Raw genomic sequence first — 11,572 nt, forward strand, 5'->3', positions numbered from 1 at the left:
TTAATATGATATATAATATTAATATATTGATTGTTAATAGTAGCCTATTATAATTTATGTATTATTATTATTATTAAAGATCTTCGTATAATAACAATAATCGAACATTAATTATTGTTGTAATTAATGGTGTTATTATTTGTAAAAAAAATAAATAAAATAAAATAAAAAAGTTTTAGTTAGTCTACTAATATAATATATAGGCTAATATAATATTATTCTTGTTGCCATTGTTAATATGATTATCATTTGTCAAAAATAAATTGATAAAAATATCAAGCAGCCAAAAGAAACCACGCGAAAGATTCAGTTTCGACAGAAAACAAGATTGATTGTTTCAGAAAACTGTTTTCCCGCAATTGCTGTCGAGGGACTTAAATAACCCATTTAACATTGCACGAGGACGGACTCCTCCTGGACCGTTTGCTGCGTCCCTTCTCACACAGATCACAGAGAGGAAATCATCATCACACGGACTCAGATGGCCCGAGGCGCTGCGTCGATGAAATTGGATATTTAAGGCAGCGGAGAAAGCAGTTCACGTTCACTCTCAGCGGGCGCGCGGCCAGAGAGGCAGAGGGTGTAGACGCGCGCTCTGTCACTGCCTAACAAATAATATGAGACTATAGTGTTGTGAACGAGGCTTCTTATAACGTGACCGGGAAGAGAACAAGGTACGAAACGCGGAGGCTTTTTGAGGAGGACGGAGGATGACCGCGAGCGCTCACTTCAGCGCGCGCGTTACCAGTGCGTCAGCTCACAGAAGAGCGCGTGTCACTGAACTCCAGCTGCAGGTAGGTGCATACAGCACTCGCACTTTTTTATTGTTACTAAACGTTTAATTGTGCTGCTACAAACTGCGTCTTAACTGGTTATTTCCCCCTTGCGAATAGCCGTTTGTTATTATCAACACCACCACCATTTCTTACATTATTCTTTCTGAATGTTTGTAATAGGCGATGGCTGTTATTTATGTAGATTTTGGCTGTAAACAGCAAACGTTTTCCATTCATTTGCAGCAAAATGGTTCCTTTTGTAGCTTAATTCCTCACTTCAGATAGCCATTAGATTTATTTATTTAGCTATTTACTTCTTGATTATCCTGCTGTCTTTGAACATGTTATTTGCATATGATGCAGACATTTAGCAGGGATATTCTTGACTGGAGCTTATTGGAGCTCAAAATGTTGCATTTCACTGGTGTCAGTGTCATTGAATGCGAAACTATATGCAGGATGTTTTGTGCCCCCCTAATGTTGTTCTGGCTCGATCAACCGTGCCTTTTTAAGTGAAGGAATCCGCTTGGAGAATAAAGCCTTTCCCCTTTCACAGCTCCAAAGTCTTGAGGGGGATGAAGTGTGCTGTCAGCATACTGGAAACGCTAAACCGGCTTGTAGGAGGCAGAGAGCTGAGTGAGTCTCTCAACGAATATGTAATGCAACACCAACTCTGATTCTGCTGAGACCTGCGAATGAAGGCTCTGGAGGTGCAGAGGTCCGTGTGAGCCACTCTGTTAAAACTTGCAGTCTTCTTATAGTTCTGTCACTGCACTCAAATGTAGATGTAAAGCACAGGCACACATTTGCTGGCGAAATGACTGCTGGATATGAGAGCAGGGAGTGAATTGGCACCGTATATACATCCCTGTTTTACTTGTCATGTCATGCAGAAACAATTTAAAAAGCCTCTAGATATTTGAATTTTTTTACAGAGTGATTTTCTTTCCTCATTTACTTTTGACAATGACGAAAATAGTGTAAACAGTTCATTGAAGCCCCGGCTTTTCATCCGTATTGAAATCAAGACATGTTTCCTTGCTCTATTCAATCCTCCAATCTGTCAGCAGGACAAAAATAGAAGTCAGCATTAAAGCCGAGTGTGGAAAGAGCATTTTTTTTTTCATTGAATAGTTTTGGAACACTTAAAAATATATATTTTTCTGAAGAAAAAGTAAAAAAACTGTAAAAAGATGCTTCTGGCTGTACACAAAGACAAACACATAATCAGGTTAATACACAACACTAAAATTATGCAATACAGCTAAATATGAAATGTAACATATAAGAAACTGATAACTCTTAAGAAAAATAGCATTAATATTTAGTAATGAAATCAGTTAATGTCTTACTGTAAAAGTACATAAATTGTCTGGATGAATATAATATAGATTAAATCAAAAGAAAAATCATATTTTTTCTTTATTTTACAGTACATACTGTCTGATTAAATCTAATATTTTATTTTTACTATAAATATAACTTAGTTATTCCATAAACTATTTTTTTCTATAACAGTTTTTCTGTTAAAATAAACATTTTTAGAATTTTTTTGTTGTTTATTTAGAGGTGAATTCAGGTTGATTGGGACAGTTTTTGCCATTTGGATGACTGGGAAAAAGAGTGTCCCAATCAACCTGAATTCACCTACAGTACACAAAGCAGACAGGAAGCAAAATGAGAGAGTGGATCGAAAAGAACCACCAACTGGGACTCGAACTCGGCAGCGCAACTTTTACACCTTATCTTCTTAATAACCTTAGTTTATGAGAGGATTTATTACGGAAGAGAATTAAGGCCAAGCAATAATAAATAAATAAAACCATCTTGAGATTAAAGTTGTTACATTTCGAGAAAAAACTTGTTAAATTTCGAGAAAAAAATCAAAATAAAATGTTGAGAATAAACTCGTTAAATTATGAGAAAAAAGTCGTTAAATTACGAGAACAAATTTGTTAAATTACGAATTTGTTCTCATAATTTAATGACTTTTTTCTCGTAATTTAATGAATTTATTCTAAACATTTTATCTCGACTTTTTTTCTCATAATTTAACGAATTTGTTCTCAAAATCTAACAACTTTTTTCTCGCAATTTAATGAGTTTATTCTCAACATTTTATTTTGACTTTTTTCTCGAAATTTAATGAGGTTTTTCTCGTAATTTATTGAGTTTATTCTCAACATTTTATTTTGACTTTTTTCTCGAAATTTAACGAGTTTTTTCTCGTAATTTATTGAGTTTATTCTCAACATTTTATTTTGACTTTTTTCTCGAAATTTAACGAGTTTTTTCTCGAAATTTAACAACTTTAATCTCGAGATGGTTTTATTTTTTTATTATTGCTTGGCCCTAATCCTCTTCTGTAAATTATCCTTTATTTCATCAAGATTTTTTAAATATCATCAAACATACCTAGAGGTTTTTGCATGCACAAACAATTGTGCCTGCTTAACCATTCACCAAAATGTTGATATTTCCCTGACCTCTGAACCAAATTGTTTGTGAAGAGGAAAAGTAGTTCTTCTAATGTGTATCTCAAGGGACAACAGTGCTATTGTGATAGTGAAGAGAAAACTGCAGTGAGAAACATTCTAGCAGCGCTATTGTTGTAATGAGGGGTGTAATGGGAAACAGCACTCACAAAATTGTTTTTATTTTTCACGTACTCAAGTAGACTCTTCAAAACCACTAGAATATTGCTGAAGAAGGAAATTAATTGTACAGTATATGCCTCAGCAAGCAAAACATATTAAATCGCCTCAAAATCGGTTTCAACTTCTCAAACCATGAGATGCAGTGTTGCAGGTTGCCCAGAATAATCAGTTTGTATCTCTTTTTGTTTCAAAGAGATGTTGACTATCTACAGAGATAGTCTAGTGTAAGTAAAAAGAAAAAACTATGGTGGCATCTCCTAATACGCTTATTTTCAAATCTAAATTTGATCATATTACATATAGTACTAAACAAGCAAAGCAAGATCTGACAAAGCGTTCCAACACATTGTCACGCAGTGTGTTATTTAACAGCATTTCACTGAGCTTCTGTGATCAAATCGATTTAATAAGACCCTGTTTAAAACCGAATTCGTCCAGTGTGGCTCCCCAGTGTTCTCCTCTATGCCCGATTGTTCATAGATCTGATTGAAGTACAGTTCCTGTCACTAGACATTGCAGGATGGCTGAGGCTGGTACAGAAGAAGGATGTTTGTTGGGCTGTGGATTGCAGTGGGCTTTTTGAGAACTGGACATCCATTGTTTCACACACAGGAAGAACTGTAGGACCATTTGTTGTGAGACCAAGCACAATGGACCCTCATACTGACCCCAAGGTCACTGCCCACACTTTCGGGCACAGCTCCACGTCGGCTTTATAATATAGGAAAAGGTCTTTAAAGCACAGTCATTCACATTGATATCGTCCTAAACGTTCTCTGTGGGATTTGGCTATTGTTTTGGCGCGTACAGTACACCATTGTGGTGTTTGAAGGAGGCAATAGGCACTTACAAGGCGTATATATTTAATTCCGTGCCGTCATTGTGTAAGTGATTCTCATTAGCTTACATCAATTCTTTAATTACAATTTTCATTAATCGCCTGCAGCTCCCTCAGCAAACCATGAAGACCCATTTAAATCCATTTCATTGAGGCACTGATAATAAGCAATTCAGGTAAGCAAAGGAAAAAATGCTTAAATAGATGGCCTACTTTTTCTTAAAATAACTGCTTTATTGTGTGACAAATGTATGATTTCGATTCTCTACTTTGCTTTTTGACATTTCATATTTCCCATGTGCCATCTCAACTGTTTTTTTCCCCATTAGATAGAGTATGTTTTTCATTTTAGAGTCCTTTTTCCGCTACAATGCCAGACTGCGTTTCACAGAACACATCCGAACTCTCAGGTCCGTATTATCTGATCGGGTCCATACTGAATTTCACCGTTTTGTCAGCACGCAAGTTTTTCCTACCAGCTCTTCTTTCAGTTCACCTTGTCGGGTCGTCCTTGGACTGACTGCTAAAGCGTCATGTAGTGCGTCTCCCAGCAGTTTCAAAAGTAGGTTGGACCCATTTTCACACTAGGAGCTGCGAGATTTCACCGATTGCCATCTTTTACCTTAATGGGAGGGAGATATAAGGATGTTGTAATTTGGAATATAAAGGTGTATTAAATGAATGGTACACCCAAAAATGAATGTTCTGTCATTATTTATTCACTTTAATGTCATTTCAAACCCATCAAAGCGTTGTCATGTGTAAAAAGTACAGAATACCTACAAGATGTATATATATATATATATATATATATATATATATATATATATATATAAGTATATAAAGAATTTTTGTTTTCCATATAGCAAATATGACAGAAGTCATTTTTTAGGTAAACTGTTAATTTAAAGTGCCCCTATTATGCTAATTCATAATTCCTAATTTTGATTTGGATGTCTCTTACAATATATTTACATGCATCAAAGGTCAAAAACACCTTTTAACACTTTTATTTTAATTATCTCTTAAAGGGTTAGTTCACCCAAAAATGTATTTAGTCCGAGAGCTTTCTGTTCCTCCATTGAAAATGTATGTACGGTAGACTGTCCATGTCCAGAAAGGTAATAAAAACATCATCAAAGTAGTCCTTGTGACATCAGTGGGTTAGTTAGAATTTGTTGAAGCATCGAAAATACATTTTGGTCCGAAAATAACAAAAACTACGACTTTATTCAGCATTGTCTTCTCTTCCGGAATCCTTTCCATTGAATTGATTCCATTGAATCCTTTCATCTGTCGGCGTTGGTAATGCACTTTTATGTCGCCGTGGTTGTTTTTGGTGATTAGGACATCCGCGACATTTTGAAGCATCAAAAATACATTTTGGTCCAAAAATAACAGAAACTATGACTTTAATCAGCATTGTATTCTCTTCCGGGTCTGTTGTCAATCCGTATTCACGACTCCGCTTCTTCTTCTTCTTCTTTCCTGTTTTACGGCAGTTGGCATCCAGCTTATTGGTGCATTACCGCCCCCTTCTGCTCCGGAGTGTGGTTCACGACTCCGCAGTGACGCTGCTGACGTAAGACGCTGCTGACGTGTTATCCGGTGCGCCCGAGCTTCGTTTACAGTCTGAGGGAGACGCACGCTGTATTCAAGCTATTCTACATTGTTTGTATTTTGGTATTGCTATATTTTTTAAAATGGTGCGTAAGTGTGCATGTCACGGATATCCTAATCGCCAAAAACAACCTCAGCGACGTAAAAGTGCATTACCAACGCCGATAGATGAAAGGATTCAATGGAATCAATTCAATAAAATCAATTCAATGGAATCAATTCAATGGAAAGGATTCCGGAAGAGAAGACAATGCTGAATAAAGTCGTAGTTTTTGTTATTTTTGGACCAAAATGTATTTTCAAAATGTATTAACTAACCCACTGATGTCACATGGACTACTTTGATGATGTTTTTATTACCTTTCTGGACATGGACAGTATACTGCACAAACATTTTCAATGGAGGGACAGAAAGCTCTCGGACTAAATCTAAAATATCTTAAACTGTGTTCCGAAGATGAACGGAGGTCTTACGGGTTTGGAACGACTCATATGTGACTCAAATCGGTTTTCCTCATGATAGTGTGAACAGCACAAACAACATGGAATCTGATCTTTTCAATTCCATTATCAGATCGGATAATATCCATATGTGGTCCTAAATCTGATACAGGTCAGATGTTTTGCAATGTGACCTCAGTCTGAAAAGTTAAATCAGAATTCATGCAACTTTTAAATCACTCTAGATCAACATTCATCACAATTCTGCGCTCATGGGAGTCAGATTTTATATACCTGAAGTTATCAAGACAGTTGCGAAAGGTAGTCAGTGATGTGTCAGAACTCATATTACAGTGACAGCTCTTTATACAAGCAAAACATGAGGGCTTGTGTAATAAAGGTTTAAAAAATTCTGCTCTCTTTTTTCGCATCCTCATCTTTGTGTTTTATAGTGCCTGCACATAAATTCGCTGGCTTATTTGTTGTGCACTGTGGTCTTTAAAACTTAGCAGATTCACAAACAGCTAAATTACACACTACATGAAAGGTAATATTCAAAAAAGCATAATAGGGGCACTTTAAGAAACCGATTTTTTTATTAATTTGAATAAATTGTTATGGTACTTCAAAGAATACCATGGTACATATAAAAAAAAACATGGTATTAACATGAAATTTTTATTTTTTGATCACTTTTTCAAAGCATTCAATGCATAATCTGTATATTGTGTATTACAAATTTGTCACCAGCCCTTCTGTCTCATCTACCTCTGGGATTTACATACCTGTGATAAAAATGGAAATGCTTTGCTCTGACTTTGCTCGAAATCTGAGGAAGGCTCTCGAGAGATTCTCTGTCTTTGCTGGAAGGTGCCTTACGATGTCATTAACCTCACTTTAAGCAATTTGGGCCAGAGTGTCTGCGTTCCCCTGGCGTGGTCACGCGTGAGGGGTAGGGCTAGTCCGATACGAGATGAAACAGGAAAGTTATTTTCAGTGTTTGTGATGGATGTGGTATTCAAGACATGGAAGCGTTCTTTCTCTCTCCTTCTCACATACACACCATTCTATATCTCTCCCCCTCATTTTCTCTCTTTTATACTCAGTCTGTGCCTCTTTATCTGTTTTGCAGTAAGGCAGCAGAAGCGGGAGAGATGAAGGTGACCTGTGGCTGGGCCAGGGGCTGCAACACAGGACATGGGAGCTGCCTCTCACTCCCGCTCGTGTCTTGTGTTGCAGCCAGTGGAACTGCTGCACTGTCAACATCAGAGATGGAACCATCATTACACCATCTTACAGTGGCTTCCTGTGAAGTCATTTCTCTTCTCAGCTTCTTCTGTAAGGAAAACACAGTGCCGATAATGATGTGTAAGTTCCTGATTACAAGACGCTTATGTGCAAATAAACGATTATGTGCAAAGGAAAGGCAGAAAATAACACTTAATTGTGACTGGATCTATTTATTTATTCTAAGAAACATTCAATTGTAATTTATATAGACAATGACTTGAATACACCTCCTCTAAGATGAACAATATTTTAAATATTATATACAATATATTCTATTATATAGCTCTTATATATATATATATATATATATATATATATATATATATATATATATATATATATATATATATATATATATATATATATACACTCTTGTTCACTATTGTTTGGGGTCAGTAAGATTTTTTCTTTAAAAGAAATTAATACTTTTATTCAATAAGGATGCATTAAATTGATCACATGGAACAGTTAATGTTTAAAAAATGCTTAAATATTTTAATATTTTATAACTATTTTATAAAATATTTTATATTTTATAATATATTTTATAAAAATGCTTAAATAAAAATGCTTAAAAATGCTTAAATACAATAATATATATTATTGTATATATTATATATACACTCTTGTTCACTATTGTTTGGGGTCAGTAAGATTTTTTCTTTAAAAGAAATTAATACTTTTGTTCAATACGGATGCATTAAATTGATCACATGGAACAGTTAATGTTTAAAAAATGCTTAAATATTTTATAAAAATGCTTAAATAAAAATGCTTAAATACAATAATATATATTATTGTATATATTATATATACACTCTTGTTCACTATTGTTTGGGGTCAGTAAGATTTTTTCTTTAAAAGAAATTAATACTTTTATTCAATAAGGATGCATTAAATTGATCACATGGAACAGTTAATGTTTAAAAAGAAATGTTACAAAAGTTTTCAGTTTCAAATAAATGCTGTTCTTTTGAACTTTCTATTCATCAAGAATCCTGAAAATAAATGCATCACGGTTTCCACAAAAAAAAAGCACAACAAAATATATTGAAATAGAACATGGTTTTTTAAATTGTAATAATATTTCACAATATTACTGTACTTGCTATTACTGTAATGTCATTGACCCAAGTTGAAATAGAATTTTCATCCCCTTTAATAAGTGCAGACATTTCAGATTGACAGAGCGAGACCATGTCAACACTAATGCACCTGTGTTTAGTTTAGGAAGGCATAAAATGCACACTCTGGCTGTCTGGTGCTCTATTAATGGCCTTTTATTTCCCTCAAGATTATGCATGAATAACACAGATGAAGAAGCTTGGCTATACTCCACACACATATAGATATATACACACATAAACAAAGGAGGAAAAAGCAGCCTCAGATGATTCATTTGCTGCCATGTGTAAATATGCGGATCATGTTGCCGCTCTGCCAACTGAGACCCACCAGAGCTGAAAAAGGCAAGCAGTGCTGGCCATTTAAACTTGTGAAATGAAGCAGGTTTCTGTCAGGGGTGCCACTTGATTGGAATTTAAATCCAACAGTATAGCTTAGAGAGAATTGTTTGTGTCAAACGCATTGTGATGGGCTGAAGTCTGAATGCAGCAAGACAGGAGTTACTGTGCTTTTATGCGTGCATAAAAGGAGAAGTTTTCAACAGACAATTCTCTTCGCAACTTATAGCTACACTTAAAGGGATAGTTCACCCATAAATGAAAATTTGCTGTTAATTTACTCACCCTCAGGCCATCCAAGATGTAAGTTAGGTGACTTTAAACAGTAAAGAAGATTTTTAGCTGAAACCGTGGTCCTCTGTGATTCACATAATGGAAGTATATGTTGTATTGTTTATCAAAGTGGTGCACTTGTGCTGGATCCTGCAACCAATATAGAAAATTAAGATTACATTTTCTTGAGCAATTTCAGTCGGGAAGATTGACCGATTCCCCACGTTTGAGCTCATACGTCATTATGCGACAGGAAACTCGCACTCTAGACTGCCGCGTGAACGCGCTCTGGACCATTTGCCGAGGCTGTGGATTACAGGTAAATAATGTTCAGTTTCTTGCATATGTAACCCCTCCTATTCAAACCACCCGCTCTAAGTGGGACTCAAACCCAGGTGCGCCAGCATGGGAGTCAGGCACTCTAACAAGGAGGCTAAAGACCGCAGTGTTTCAGAGCGTCAGTCGCTAGAGCGTCTCTTGAGATCAGGGGAGTGAGGTTTTTACACACACAGCTCTTACTAGCCTACATCCGTTACACATAGACCAATCGTTTCACTTCTTAAGACCTCAATGTATCGCCAGGAGCCACGGATATTAATTTTGTTTTGCCTGCATATGTTTTTTTAACCTTATTTGGGATGGCCTGAGGAGGGTGAATAAATTAAAGGGTTAGTTCACCCAAAAATGAAAATTCTGTCATTTATTACTTACCCTCATGCCGTTCCACACCCGTAAAAGACCTTCGTTAATCTTCAGAACACAAATTAAGAAATTTTAGTTGAAATCCGATAGCTCCGTGAGGCCTCCATTGGGAGCAACCAATGAACCACTGTACTCACATGAACTGATTTAAATATGTTTTTAGTACCTTTATGGATCTTGAGAGAGGAAGTGTCCATTGCTCCCAATGGAGGCCTCACGGAGCTATCGGATTTCAACTAAAATTTCTTAATTTGTGTTCTGAAGATTAACGAAGGTCTTTTACGGGTGTGGAACGGCATGAGGGTAAGTAATAAATGACAGAATTTTCATTTTTGGGTGAACTAACCCTTTAACAACAAATGTTCATTTTTGAGTTAACTATCCCTTTAACGCACAATCTAACATGTTATGAGATGGTCAAATACTGACAGACAAAATATCTCTTTTCTTAATATATAACATCTTGAATTATATGTTTATATAAGGGTTAATGTATAGAATTAAAGGGTTAATGTATCAAATAAATTTGGGATGGCTGAGAGACTGCGTTCATTCATTCAACTGATCAATCAGAATAATACAGGTTATTTATTACACTTATATTCATATATATATATATATATATTGTCATTTTTGACTGCATTAATTTATGTAGAGAAAATACTTTATACTTTCTATCTGTTTGCATCCGGCACTCAGCTCAGAGAATGTCAGATATTTAGCGCAAGACAAGCCATCAGCCACAGCTGAGACAAAAGCCACATGTGACAAGCAGTGATCTGCATATCAAAGACTTTTCTGCTCAGTGTGAATTGCGAATGTGAGTCTTTGCACCTGGCAGTTGACAGTACATCGAGTCAGAATGCTTTACTGTGACAGATCGTGTAAGTAATGGGAACAATGGTTGGTTTTGTCATGCCTGCTCTCTTGATTACCCTTGCAGCATGGACTAGAAAACGAAGCGCTCTGATTGGTAGAGTCAGGTAGCTGGCTTGATGCCATGCCCTTTAGATTTGTACTTAACCTGAGTCTGTAGCTGCATTTCATCAAACTGTGTCCAGGTGCTGGTGCGAATGCACAAAACACAGTCTCCGCTCAGCACATCTATAAATCAAGCTCTTTATCAGCGATATTCATTCGTATTTACATATTCAAGGTCAATATTGCATGTTAAGTTAGGGACCTTGAGAAGGAGCTCTGCTTTCTCAATGTATCTCTACATTGTGATATATAAAGTAGGCCTAACCTAAAAATGTGCTTTATGTGTTAACATCTAACCTAACTGGTTTATTCAAGTAAAAAATATTCATTATGATTGAATCCTTCTGACTACATTATGTTACATTAATGAGTCATTTTTAAAGGCATAATTCTTCCAAAATATTAAAATTCTGTCATCACTTACTCTCATGTTGTTCCAAACCTGTATGACTTTCTTCTGCAGAACACAAAACATATTTTCAGAAATGAGCCCCAGAAGGAAAGTGATACAGGTTTGGAGTTTTTAATCTC

The 11,572-nt window shown here is 35.8% G+C and overlaps 3 long non-coding RNA genes across 3 annotated transcripts; 2 read left to right on the plus strand and 1 right to left on the minus strand.

Annotated features, from left to right (window-relative positions):
• Positions 1-173: 173 nt before the first annotated feature.
• Positions 174-7,769, plus strand: LOC125274896. The gene is made up of 2 exons (XR_007186335.1): positions 174-794; positions 7,465-7,769. It is a non-coding gene; the product is annotated as an uncharacterized LOC125274896 (long non-coding RNA).
• LOC125274897 lies at positions 3,098-4,968 on the plus strand. Its single transcript, XR_007186336.1, has 2 exons — positions 3,098-4,447; positions 4,601-4,968. It is a non-coding gene; the product is annotated as an uncharacterized LOC125274897 (long non-coding RNA).
• On the minus strand, positions 4,441-10,066 carry LOC125274895. The gene is made up of 3 exons (XR_007186334.1): positions 9,371-10,066; positions 7,118-7,668; positions 4,441-4,893 (listed from the first exon to the last, which is right to left on the minus strand). It is a non-coding gene; the product is annotated as an uncharacterized LOC125274895 (long non-coding RNA).
• Positions 10,067-11,572: the final 1,506 nt, after the last annotated feature.

The sequence above is a fragment of the Megalobrama amblycephala genome, linkage group LG9, assembly GCF_018812025.1.
Source record: "Megalobrama amblycephala isolate DHTTF-2021 linkage group LG9, ASM1881202v1, whole genome shotgun sequence".
Classification (NCBI taxonomy): domain Eukaryota; kingdom Metazoa; phylum Chordata; class Actinopteri; order Cypriniformes; family Xenocyprididae; genus Megalobrama; species Megalobrama amblycephala.